General features: G+C 43.2%; 2 long non-coding RNA genes across 2 annotated transcripts; both read right to left on the bottom strand.

Moving 5' to 3' along the window:
* Positions 1 to 208: 208 nt before the first annotated feature.
* On the bottom strand, positions 209 to 1637 carry LOC136619892 (uncharacterized). Its single transcript, XR_010791079.1, has 3 exons — positions 1565 to 1637; positions 880 to 942; positions 209 to 351 (listed from the first exon to the last, which is right to left on the bottom strand). It is a non-coding gene; the product is annotated as an uncharacterized lncRNA (long non-coding RNA).
* Positions 1638 to 11050: 9413 nt separating this feature from the next.
* On the bottom strand, positions 11051 to 12466 carry LOC136619891 (uncharacterized). Its single transcript, XR_010791078.1, has 3 exons — positions 12410 to 12466; positions 11725 to 11787; positions 11051 to 11193 (listed from the first exon to the last, which is right to left on the bottom strand). It is a non-coding gene; the product is annotated as an uncharacterized lncRNA (long non-coding RNA).
* Positions 12467 to 12953: the final 487 nt, after the last annotated feature.

Genomic DNA, 12953 nt, shown 5'->3' with positions numbered 1-12953 from the left:
ATTGGAATGTCATCAATGCGGAACACATTAATGGCGCTTCAAATCATTTCAATGGGAAAAGTGTTTTGACATACGTGTTTTTTGGCTTAAGAGCTCCATCACAGAATGGATTAAACTGGTATGTCAAGGCACTACTGTATATGATGGTGTTCTGTAGACCTTGTCCAACACTAGAAGCATTGGAAGGAATAATGTGTTTTACCAAGCACTCTGAAGAATACGGCCATCTCCTCCTGCTGTAGGGGACGGTCCTCCTTCCTCCTCTTCTGCGGGCGTTCTTGAACCTCTTCGTCGCACGGACTGCGCTCTCTCTTCCTCGTCCAGCCGCTGTCTCCTCCTCTTCCTGGGAAGCTGAAAGAGGAGGAAATATTATCATGAAGATGTAGGGCTGCGGCTCCTCCTGCAGATTTATATACATTTATCATACTAGAGGCCGACACTATATGATACTGAATCCCCATTCCTCTGCCGGGTAAGGGGGCCTTTCCACGTTTTTTTAATGCTGCGATAAGGCTGTGTTTTTTTAATACGAATGTCAATGGGATTTTTTAATGTTAAAAACGCATCGCACAAAAATAGCAAGTTTGTACTTTGTGATTTTCATGTGATGCATTTTTAACATTAGAAAGTCCCATTGACATTCACATTAAAAAATGCAGCGTTAACGCAGCGCTAAAAAGCGCAAGTGGAAAGGCGCCCTAACTTACACTAAATGTATTATACATTTCACTACATGGGGATCATTACGGAGCTAAAACCTCCCCCCCCCCAAAAAAAAAAACAAATAACAAAAACAAACAAAAAAAACACACAAAAAAAAATAGGCACTGGACCTCTGCCACCTACTGCCCAGACACTATAATAAACTTCATAGCTTACCTGGATCCCACGTCGTCTCTCCCAAACAGGTATCGCAGGAACTTGATGATGGCGTCCATAATCCTTAACAGCGGAAATGAAAATAAATTATTCTGTTAGCACCAACTATTCACAGATAAAAGGGCAGATTTATGAAACTGTCTGAAAGAAAACTGTCTTAGTTGCCCCTAGCAACCAACCAAAGATTCCATCTTACCATAGCAGAATACACAATGAAAGCTGCTCTGTGATTGGTTGCTATCGGCAACTAAGACCGTCTTTCTTTTAGACAGTTTCCTAAATCTGCCCCTACATGTCCACCATAACTACAGTGTGGGTCCCTATAGGCCCTGTCATTGCATTAGTATATGTCCTGTCCATCCCTGGTACAATAACTGACCACCATAATAAACTTCACAGCTATATTCATACAGTCACCCAAATATCTTCAGATTGACTCAGAACTATATAAAACCCTCCATATTTATTCATTATTACCTAAATACCTTCATATTTATCATTCAGCCCCAAATCTCTATTATTATTTAGAATCACCTAAAACTGCCCATATTTATACATTTTAGTTCCCCCATCTTCTGGTAATCATATGGATCATTTACAGTTTCCCACTAACACAGGTGGACAAACTCTCACTACTACAAATACATAAAGCAGTAATAACATTGGTCACATTTTGGCCTCTTACCTTTCTCGGCTGTCGGTTGGCGGTAAATCCTCCTTCTTGGTGATGATAAATCCTCCTTCTTGTTGATGGTAAAGCCTCCTTCTTGTTGATGGTAAAGCCTCCTTCTTGCTGATGATAATCCGCGTCTCAATCGAAAACACAAGTTTTGCAAATCGCTGTGAGAACAAAGGGAGCCGGTCTATTCTCTATAAAGAGCAATCGCTGACTGGCACCAACTGACGTTTTCCTTTGCGGTTTGAATCCAAATCCTGCGATTCTATTGGCTGCTGCTGGTGGCATGTACCATGATGGTTCAGACCACAGGTGATGTAAAGGGAAGCTGCACTCTTACCATCTCACCTTACATGGTCACAAATGTGTTTTTTGGATGGTCCATATTTGTCACCAAGTGTCCATGGATGGTGCCAGGCCAGCAGTATTAAAGGGATGGCTCTGACATGGCAGGTTCACTTTCTCATATAACATCTCTCCCTCCATGCAGTTACTTCTAAGTACCTTGGGGCTTTGTGATACTTACAGTCAGGGTGCTTTAACCCCTTCAGTGCCGGGTTTCTTACCACCCTGTCAGACCCGCCAGGGCAGGTTCTTTAAATGGGCCAATCATTTAATTTCAACTAATTTTCCAGTCGCTTTCCAAGAGCCATAACTTTTTCATTTTTCCATTGACACAGCCATATGAGGGCTTGTTTTTTTGCGGGACAAGTTGTGTTTTTTAATGGCATCATTTTGGGGTATATATCATGTATTGCATAACTTTAAAAAAAAAATTTGTAGGGAGATTGGGGGAAAAAGAAAGAAATTCAGAAATTCTGCCATTTGTTTTTTGGATTTCATTTTTAGGCGTTCAGCGTGCAGAATAAATAGTGTGATAACATTATTCTCTGAGTCAGCACGATTCCAGCGATACCAAGTTTATACCGTTTGTTTTATGTTTTGCTATTTTTGTACATTTAAAACCTCTTTTTTTTCTTGAAGGTTTGCTTTTGTGTCGCCACATTCAGCCGTATTAAGTTTATTTCTCCATTACCAGAGCTCTAGAAGGCCTTGTATTTTACGGGATGAACTCTAGTCTTTATTTATCTAAGTTTTGGGGACATGTAAAATTTTGACCGCTTTTTTTAGGGGCAAGATTAACAAAATCTGTAAACCTGCATGTTTTTTTTTATATATCACTGCATTCTCTGGGTTCTGCCTATACTTTGGCTATAGAAATGTTACTGGGGTTTGCCTATACTTTCGCTACAGAAATGTTACTGGGGTCCACCTATACTTTGGCTACAAAATGTTACTGGGGTCTGCCTATACCTTTTCTACTGGATAGTTTGAGACGTTCGCCCCTTATTTTGCTACAGAAATTTTACTGGGGTGTGCCTGTATTTTTGCTACAGAAATGTTACTGGGTCTGCCGAAACTCTTGCTACAGAAATGTTACTGGGCTCCGCCTATACTTAAGCTACAGTATTGTTACTGGGGTCTGCCTATTCCTTTTCTACTGAATGGTTTGAGGGGTTCCGCCTATGCTTTTGCTACAGAAATGTTACTGGGGTGTGCCTATGCTTTTGCTACAGAAATGTTACTGGGGTCCGCCTACACTCTTGCTACAGAAATGTTATTGGGGTGCTCCTATACTCTTGCTACAGAAATGTTACTCAGGTTCGCTTATGCCTTTTCTACTGAATGGTTTGAGGCGTTCGCTTATACGTCTGCTACAGAAATGTTACTGGCGTCTGCCTAAACCCTTGCTACAGAAATGTTACTCGGGTCTGCCTATACCTTTTCTACTAAATGGTTTGAGGGCTTCTCCTATAATTTTACTACAGAAATGTTACTGAGGTCTGCCTCTACTTTGGCTACAAAAAATGTTACTGGGGTCTGCCTATATCTTTTCTACTGAATGGTTTGAGGGGTTCGCCCTTACTTGTGCCACAGAAACTTTACTGGGGTCCGCCTATATTTTTGCTACAGAAATGTTACTTGGTTCTGCCTATACTTTTGCTACAGAAATGTTCCAGGGGGCCGCCTATACTCTTGCTGAAGAAATGTTACTGGTGTCCGCCTATACTTAGGCTACAAAAATGTTACTGGGGTCTGGCTATATGTTTTCTACTGAATGGTTTGAGGGGTTCGCCAATACTTCGGTACAGAAATGTTACTGGGGTCCGCCTATACTTTGGCTACAGAAATGTTACTTGGGTCTGCCTATACTTTGGCTACAGAAATGTTACTTGGGTCTGCCTATATTTTTGTTACAGAAATGTTACTGGGGTCTGCCTATACTTTTGCTACAGAAATGTTACTGGGGTCCACCCATACTCTTGCTACAGAAATGTTACTGGGGTCCACCTATACTTTTGCTTCAGAAATGTTACTGGGGTCTGCCTATACCTTTTCTACTGAATAGTTTGAGTGGTTCGCCTATACTTTTGCTATAGAAATGTTTCTGTGGTCCGCCTATACTCTTGCTACAGAAATGTTACTGGGGTCCGCCTATACTCTTGCTACAGAAATGTTACTGGGTCCACCCATACTTTTGCTACAGAAATGTTACTGGGGTCCGCCTATACTTCTGCTACAAAAATGTTACTGGGGTCTGCCTATACCTTTTCTACTGAATGGTTTGAGTGGTTTGCGTATACTTTTGCTACAGAAATGTTACTGGGGTCCGCCTATATTCCTGCTACAGAAATGTTACTGGGGTCTGCATGTACTCTAACTACAGAAATGTTACTGTTGTCCGCCTATACTTTTGCTACAGAAATATTACTGCGGTCTGCCTATACTTTTGCTACAAAAACTTTACTGGGGTCCGCCTATACTTTTCCTACAGAAATATTACTGGGGCCCGCCTATGCTTCTGCTACAGAAATGTTACTGGGGTCCACCTATACCTTTTCTACTGAAAGGTTTGAGGAGTTCGCCTATACTCTTGCTATGGAAATGTTACAGGGGTACGCCTATACTTTTGCTACAGGAATGTTACTGGGGTCCGCCTATGCAGTTTATACTGAATGGTTTGAGGGGTTCGCCTATACTTTTGCTAGAGATATGTTTCTGGGGTCCGCCTATACTCTTGCTACAGAAACGTTACTAGGGTCTCCCTATACTTTTGCCACAGAAATTTTACAGGGGTCTGCCTATACTTTTGCTACAGAAATGTTACTGGGGTCTGCTTATACTTTTGCTACAGAAATGTTTTTGAGATCCGCCTATAATTTTGCTAGAGAAATGCTACTGGGGTCCGCCTATACTCTTTGTATAGAAATGTTAGTGGGATCTGCCTATACTCTTGCTACAGAAATATTACAGGGGTCTGCCTATACTTTTGCTACAGAAATGTTACTGGTGTCCGTCTGTGCAGTTTCTACTGAATAGTTTGAGGGGTCTGCCTATACTTTTGCTATAGTAATGTTACTGGGGTTTGCCTATACTTCTGCTACAGAAATGTTACTGGGGTCTGCATATGCTGTGGGTGCACAAAGATTTCCCATCGCGGTGATTTACCTATCTGGTACAAATACACTGACTGACTTGGGCAGAAATGTGGGCCGAGGCCGAGGTCCTTGACGGGGTGAAACTCTGCCATGTTTGGGGACTCGGATTTCTTCCTGTGTAATATCATCTTTGTGCACCGACAGCATAGGTAAGCCCAAGGAACTCAAAGACTTCCCATTGCTGTGTTGAGCTATGTGACACCTACACAGAATGAGTAGTGTGTGGACACATGGATTCCCCATTGCTATGTGACTTGCGGCACCTTGGGTCACACAAGGTGGAGGCTGGGACCGAGCCTGACCCAGGGCCCGCTCATGTGCTTCCCACACAGAGTATTGCTGCATTGTGGAGATGTGTAGAAGTGCTGGCACCTGAGCCCTCTTTATGCCCATGTTTGCGGTTCCTGATAATTTTGTGACGGAGGTGGCATGGGATTGGAATGATGACCGTATGTCTATCTATCGCCAATTCTCAACAGCATTGTGGGCTGGCTATCGCCTACACTTTCAAAGAGGGTTGCTGCCTAGCCCTGCCAACCATCTGCAGTGTGTGCCTCTGGTTCCTCCTCATTTATTACGCACCTATAAATAGACATGAGGGTGGTGTGGCTATGAAGCAAACGTGTGGCATAATGCCAGCTGAATGCTGTGCAGGGAAAATTTTGGGTGCGCTGTGGACACAGGGTTGTGCGGGAGGGGGGGTGGTGGACAGCAATAGCAGCATGTAATCCAGGAGAAGAGGCAGCGGTGTCACCCGCAGGCAGTGATTGTCCTTGGTTGCAGGTAGTGTGGTGCTTAGCTAAGATGTGCCAGCACTAGAGATGAGCGAGTATACTCGATAAGGCAAACTACTCGAGCGAGTAGTGCCTTAGCCGAGTATTCTCCCGCTCGTTTCTAAAGATTCGGGTGCCGGCGGGGGGCGGAAAGCAGGGAGGAACAGAGGGGAGATCTCTCTTTCCCCCTCCCCCACCCGCTCCCCCATGCTCACCGCCGCAACTCACCTGTCACCCGCGCCGGCAGCCAAATCTTTAGAGACGAGCAGGAGGATACTCGGCTAAGGCACTACTCGCTCGAGTAGTTAGCCTTAGCGAGTATACTCGCTCATCTCTAGCCAGCACATGTGCCTTGCTAATGAGGGTTTGTCCCAAGTAAATTGTTAGGGGGTGATGCCAGACTTTTGCCCCCATTTTTGCTTAAAGGAGATGTCCCGCGCCGAAACGGGTTTTTTTTTTTTCAACCCCCCCCCCGTTCGGCGCGAGACAACCCCGATGCAGGGGTTAAAAAAACCACCCGCACAGCGCTTACCTGAATCCCGGCGGTCCGGCGTCTTCATACTCACCTGCTGAAGATGGCCGCCGGGATCCTCTGTCTTCGTGGACCGCAGCTCTTCTGTGCGGTCCACTGCCGATTCCAGCCTCCTGATTGGCTGGAATCGGCACGTGACGGGGCGGAGCTACACGGAGCCGCTCTCTGGCACGAGCGGCTCCATAGAAGACTGCTGAAGACCCGGACTGCGCAAGCGCGGCTAATTTGGCCATCGGAGGCCAAAAATTAGTCGGCACCATGGAGACGAGGACGCTAGCAACGGAGCAGGTAAGTAAAAAACTTTTTATAACTTCTGTATGGCTCATAATTAATGCACAATGTATATTACAAAGTGCATTATTATGGCCATACAGAAGTGTATAGACCCACTTGCTGCCTCGGGACATCTCCTTTAATAGTGGGACCTGGGAGCCTCAGATGCAGCCATGCTTGCTGCCCCTGGCTTTCCCTATCTGTTTCTTTGGTGTTTCCATGACTTTCTGATGTTTTCTGGTGTTTGACAAGTCATCACCTATGCGGAGCATCGGTCCCATACAAAAATGCTCGAGTCGCCCATTGACTTCAATGGGGTTCGTTACTCGAAACGAGCTTTCGAGCATTATGAAAAGTTCGACTCGAGCACCCGAGCATTTTGGTGCTGGCTCATCTCTAGTCATCACCTATGCAGAGCATCGGTCTCATACAAAAATGCTCGAGTCGCCCATTGACTTCAATGGAGTTCGTTACTCGAAACGAGCTCTCGAGCATTACGAAAAGTTCGACTCCAGCAACAAGCACCCGAGCATTTTGGTGCTCGCTCATTAAAAACGCATCGCAAAAAAAAATCGCAAAGCACAAACTTGTGATGCGTTTTTAACATTAGAAAGTCCCATTGACATTCTCATTTAAAAAATGCAGCGATATTGCATGAAAAAAAACGTACAGGAAAAACGCTATTCTGCCTTACTCCCTTACTCGTGCTCGTCTCTCTCCTTCACCTGTAGAGACCTTTGAGCTTGAACCATTCTGGCCTCTATATCTCACTTGGACCCACCTGACTCTGGGCACTGATCTTCCTAGCCCTCATCAGTCACTACTAGCCCCTACACTGCTTCCCAGCATGGGAATGCAGTCACACATGCAACTAGCACCGGTCTCTAATAGACAGGAAATTACATTTTACTTTCACACACACACAATAAGAATGACTCGGACAAGTATAGTTAGTTAAATAATATGAAATTTATTATAAATATGTATTGGTTGTTACCTCCCATCACTCACGGAGAGGGTACAGCAACACGCAGGACAGGAAAAAACCCCAGTGGAGGAAACCTGTAGGGAAACCATGGCTGCTGTACTGCCCTTCCTCCAGGCATACTAAGGGAGGGTAACACTATAAGATGTGTGTAAGACGCAAGAACTGTGTGTGTGTGTGTGTATAAGTACCTATATGAGTATGTGCCATGAATATGTGAAACGGGGTCTGTGTGACTATAAAGGGGATAAAGATGGTCTTCATCTGTCATACCTTCTTGATCTTCTTGCTGCTCCGTAGTGGTCATTCATCTTCCGTTATGGTTGATCTTCAAACTTACCCCTTGCATGGAGTGAGAGATGCATGGTCCTACAAAGCATGCATGGTGGAAGGCTGCTCCATGGGCCGTAGGTGTTGACCTGCTGCACATTCCTCCTCAACATGGGAAAAGCGCGGCTGTGATGGATGGGCCTCTCTCTTCTCCATGCCCAGTGTAGAGGCTCTACTGCCATGACCTAGAATCAAACAATACATGGATAACATTATTATCACCGCAGAACCTTCATCACAGACTGAAGTGCTTTGAATCATTTGTACTAACCTGCTCACAAGTGTCCTGGTCCACCAAAGCTCTGAATCCAATCCGGAGGAGCAACAGGTTGCGATCGTGGAGTATTTGCTGTCTCTTCTCCATCCAGGTGTATCCGAAGGCCCATTGGTAGATCTCGTGACGAAAGCCGACTTCCTCTTCCATCTGGTTGGCTAAGAATCTAGTAAAAAAAAAGTTAAACACAATGACGAACTGCTACTTATTTCATTATTCATTTTAGATCTTTTCATTAGCATGTATATACATAACTGTTATAAAAGAAACTCACAAAGCTGGAAAGAAGTTCTTATGATATTCTTGGGTCTGCAGTCCGGCTCTGATGAAATAAACGAAGACCATCGCCAGGAGATACTAGTGGGGTGAGAAGAACAGTTAGAATTTTTTAGTGCCACCTATTTTTCCTATTATAGAGCCTTTCTGTATCCTGTCTACCTCCATGAATGCTTTACTGATTAAAAGTGTGGACCCATTGGATCAACCAACCAGCCTGGCCTAAACCTGTCTTGGTGTGGTTGTAAGCTAGCTCCTGCAGTAATAGTGACTGCTACCAGGAAATGAGAGTCTGACCCTTGGTTGCAAAGGCAATGGGAAGACCGCTACCTACAAGCAAGGCGATTGCCCCAATAAGGGCAGCCCTGCACTGGAACCTCAGGTCTATCCCTGATGGGGTATTGAATGCAGAGACTGGCAGCAGACAGACATGCATGCAGATGCAGAAAAGGACAGGGGCAAACCATAAAACAGGAATGGGAACTGACAGAAAACAAACGTACACACACTCATATTACCTTGTCGGAAATCCTCATACAGCTGTCTAAGGTAAGAAATGTCCTGATGTTTGGGTCCTCTAGGAAAACAGGACAAATATCAATATTATGGGAAAATGGAATCCACTGGCTGAACGGATCCATTTTATGAAAGAACCAGCAAATGGACCTCATTGAATATAATGGGGTCTGTTCAGTTTCTGTCTGTCTCTAGAATATGCAGTGGTACCTCGGGATGTGAGTGCCTCAGCTTGCAAGTTTTTTGACTTGCGAGCAGGCTCTGTCCTGAATTTTGCTCTTAAACTTGGGTTACGAGGTCTAATACTCATAAGGTAAATTCAAAAATAGAAAAAAGCGGCTTGTGTGAGACAATCTAGACCTTTATTAATTTAGTGCCTGTGTGTCAGAGCCAAACTGCAGGACCTGTTTTGGCCCGAAGTGGACCTTGGTCAGCTAACTTTTACAATAGACATTACTTCATTAAAAATCATGTGCAATTAAAAACATAGAAAGACAGCTGACATATAACTCTCACTGCGCCGATGTATTATGACTAAGATGTTATACAATATGATGCAGTATAAATCACCTGGGGGGTAGGAACAAAGGGGATATCAAATACAGAAATACATATAAATAGCTGTAATAATGGGTACTCAAATTGTAATAAATAAATTCCTGACTATATAACACCATCAGAAACGAGTGCATAATGACAACAATTAATAATTAAATCAGGATAAAAAGCTTAGATATAAGGGTGACTACCCACTACAGTTTTTTTTTCCCTGCGAAATTCGCAGCAGTTTTTTTTCTGCAGGGGTCTATGGGACTTGTAATGTTAAAATCGCGATCGCGCAAAATCGCAATTTACCGCGAAATCGAGATTTTAACATTACAAGTCCCATAGACCTCTGCAGAAAAAAAAAGCTGTGAATTTCGCAGGGAAAAAAAAAACTGTAGTGGGTAGTCACCCTAAGGGCGCCTACCCACTTGCGTTGCCGATTTTCGCGCGTGAAAAATGCCGCATTTTCACGTGTTTTTTGCTCATTTTCCGCGGTGTTTTTTGCGCGTTTTTTGCAGCCCTCCATTGACAATCATGGGTGCATTAAGAGAAAAATAAGGAGACATATGCAACTGACAGTTCCTATGTGAAAAAACCCCACGAAACGGAAAAAAAACCCAGATGGACAAGAACACATTCTATACTAAATGCTCTTGAGAAAAAACGCAAAACATCACAGGAAAAAAAAATCACAAGTGGGTAGGCACCCTAAGATTAAATATATGATCTCATGCAATTGAAAAATCAGCATAATAAAATATCTATATGATATAGCTGAAAAATAAAATTATCACAATACAGAAAAGAATATATAAAAGCTAATAGTAAAAAAAAAAAAAAAAAATATATATATATATATATATATATATATATATATATATGTTTCCCTTCTTTCCCTCTATATTCCCCCTATATTCAATACATATACAGGAGATCTGATTCATAATTTAAGCCCTTTGGAAATCTGGTGTTTACTGTTAATATCCCGAATGCCTCTCGTTTCAATACCTGTTCTTGATTTACAAGATAATGATGTCATTCAATGGCTATGATTGGTTAACCCAGTGCCGGATTTCATAGTCTGATGCAGCGCTGAGTTATCCAATCAGAGCATTAGCTTGCTGGAGGCGGGGCATTCAAGCCCCACATCCAGAAAGCAATGCTCTGTTGGCATGGAAGAGAACGCGACAGCCTGCAGCAGCGCCGCAGACCATCGCAGATTGCCGGTGATAGGTGTGTATTGATTTGTTTTTTACTTGTAGTTAGTTTCTCCATTGAAATGAATTGGAATGTCATCAATGCGGAACACATTAATGGCGCTTCAAATCATTTCAATGGGAAAAGTGTTTTGACATACGTGTTTTTTGGCTTAAGAGCTCCATCACAGAATGGATTAAACTGGTATGTCAAGGCACTACTGTATATGATGGTGTTCTGTAGACCTTGTCCAACACTAGAAGCATGGAAGGAGTAATGTGTTTTACCAAGCACTCTGAAGAATACGGCCATATCCTCCTGCTGTAGGGAACGGTCCTCCTTCCTCCTCTTCTGCGGGCGCTCTTGAACCTCTTCGTCGCACGGACTGCGCTCTCGCTTCCTCGTCCGGCCGCTGTCTTCTCCTCTTCCTGGGAAGCTGAAAGAGGAGGAAATATTATCATGAAGATGTAGGGCTGCAGCTCCTCCTGAAGATTTATATACATTTATCATACTAGAGGCCGACACTATATGATACTGAATCCCCATTCCTCCGCCGGGTAAGGGGGCCTTTCCACGTTTTTTTAATGCTGCGATAAGGTTGTGTTTTTTTAATACGAATGTCAATGGGATATTTTAATGTTAAAAACGCATCGCACAAAAATAGCAAGTTTGTACTTTGTGATTTTCATGTGATGCATTTTTAACATTAGAAAGTCCCATTGACATTCATATTAAAAAATGCAGCGTTAACGCAGCGCTAAAAAGCGCAAGTGGAAAGGCGCCCTAACTTACACTAAATGTATTATACATTTCACTACATGGGGATCATTATGGAGCTAAAACCTCCCCCCCCCAAAAAAAAAAAAAAACAAATAACAAAAACAAACAAAAAAAACACACAAAAAAAAATAGGCACTGGACCTCTGCCACCTACTGCCCAGACACTATAATAAACTTCATAGCTTACCTGGATCCCACGTCGTCTCTCCCAAACAGGTATCGCAGGAACTTGATGATGGCGTCCATAATCCTCAGCAGCGGAAATGAAAATAAATTATTCTGTTAGCACCAACTATTCACAGATAAAAGGGCAGATTTATGAAACTGTCTGAAAGAAAACTGTCTTAGTTGCCCCTAGCAACCAACCAAGGATTCCATCTTACCATAGCAGAATACACAATGAAAGCTGCTCTGTGATTGGTTGCTATCGGCAACTAAGACCGTCTTTCTTTTAGACAGTTTCCTAAATCTGCCCCTACATGTCCACCATAACTACAGTGGGGGTCCCTATAGGCCCTGTCATTGCATTAGTATATGTCCTGTCCATCCCTGGTACAATAACTGACCACCATAATAAACTTCACAGCTATATTCATACAGTCACCCAAATATCTCCAGATTGACTCAGAACTATATAAAACCCTCCATATTTATTCATTATTACCTAAATACCTTCATATTTATCATTCAGCCCCAAATCTCTATTATTATTTAGAATCACCTAAAACTGCCCATATTTATACATTTTAGTTCCCCCATCTTCTGGTAATCATATGGATCATTTACAGTTTCCCACTAACACAGGTGGACAAACTCTCACTACTACAAATACATAAAGCAGTAATAACATTGGTCACATTTTGGCCTCTTACCTTTCTCGGCTGTCGGTTGGCGGTAAATCCTCCTTCTTGGTGATGATAAATCCTCCTTCTTGTTGATGGTAAAGCCTCCTTCTTGTTGATGGTAAAGCCTCCTTCTTGCTGATGATAATCCGCGTCTCAATCGAAAACACAAGTTTTGCAAATCGCTGTGAGAACAAAGGGAGCCGGTCTATTCTCTATAAAGAGCAATCGCTGACTGGCACCAACTGACGTTTTCCTTTGCGGTTTGAATCCAAATCCTGCGATTCTATTGGCTGCTGCTGGTGGCATGTACCATGATGGTTCAGACCACAGGTGATGTAAAGGGAAGCTGCACTCTTACCATCTCACCTTACATGGTCACAAATGTGTTTTTTGGATGGTCCATATTTGTCACCAAGTGTCCATGGATGGTGCCAGGCCAGCAGTATTAAAGGGATGGCTCTGACATGGCAGGTTCACTTTCTCATATAACATCTCTCCCTCCATGCAGTTACTTCTAAGTACCTTGGGGCTTTGTGATACTTACAGTCAGGGTGCTTTAACCCCTTCAGTG

Source organism: Eleutherodactylus coqui, chromosome 3, assembly GCF_035609145.1.
Source record: "Eleutherodactylus coqui strain aEleCoq1 chromosome 3, aEleCoq1.hap1, whole genome shotgun sequence".
Taxonomy (NCBI): domain Eukaryota; kingdom Metazoa; phylum Chordata; class Amphibia; order Anura; family Eleutherodactylidae; genus Eleutherodactylus; species Eleutherodactylus coqui.
Note: the sequence above shows the minus strand (reverse complement) of the source record. Positions and strands in the feature narration are given on the sequence as shown.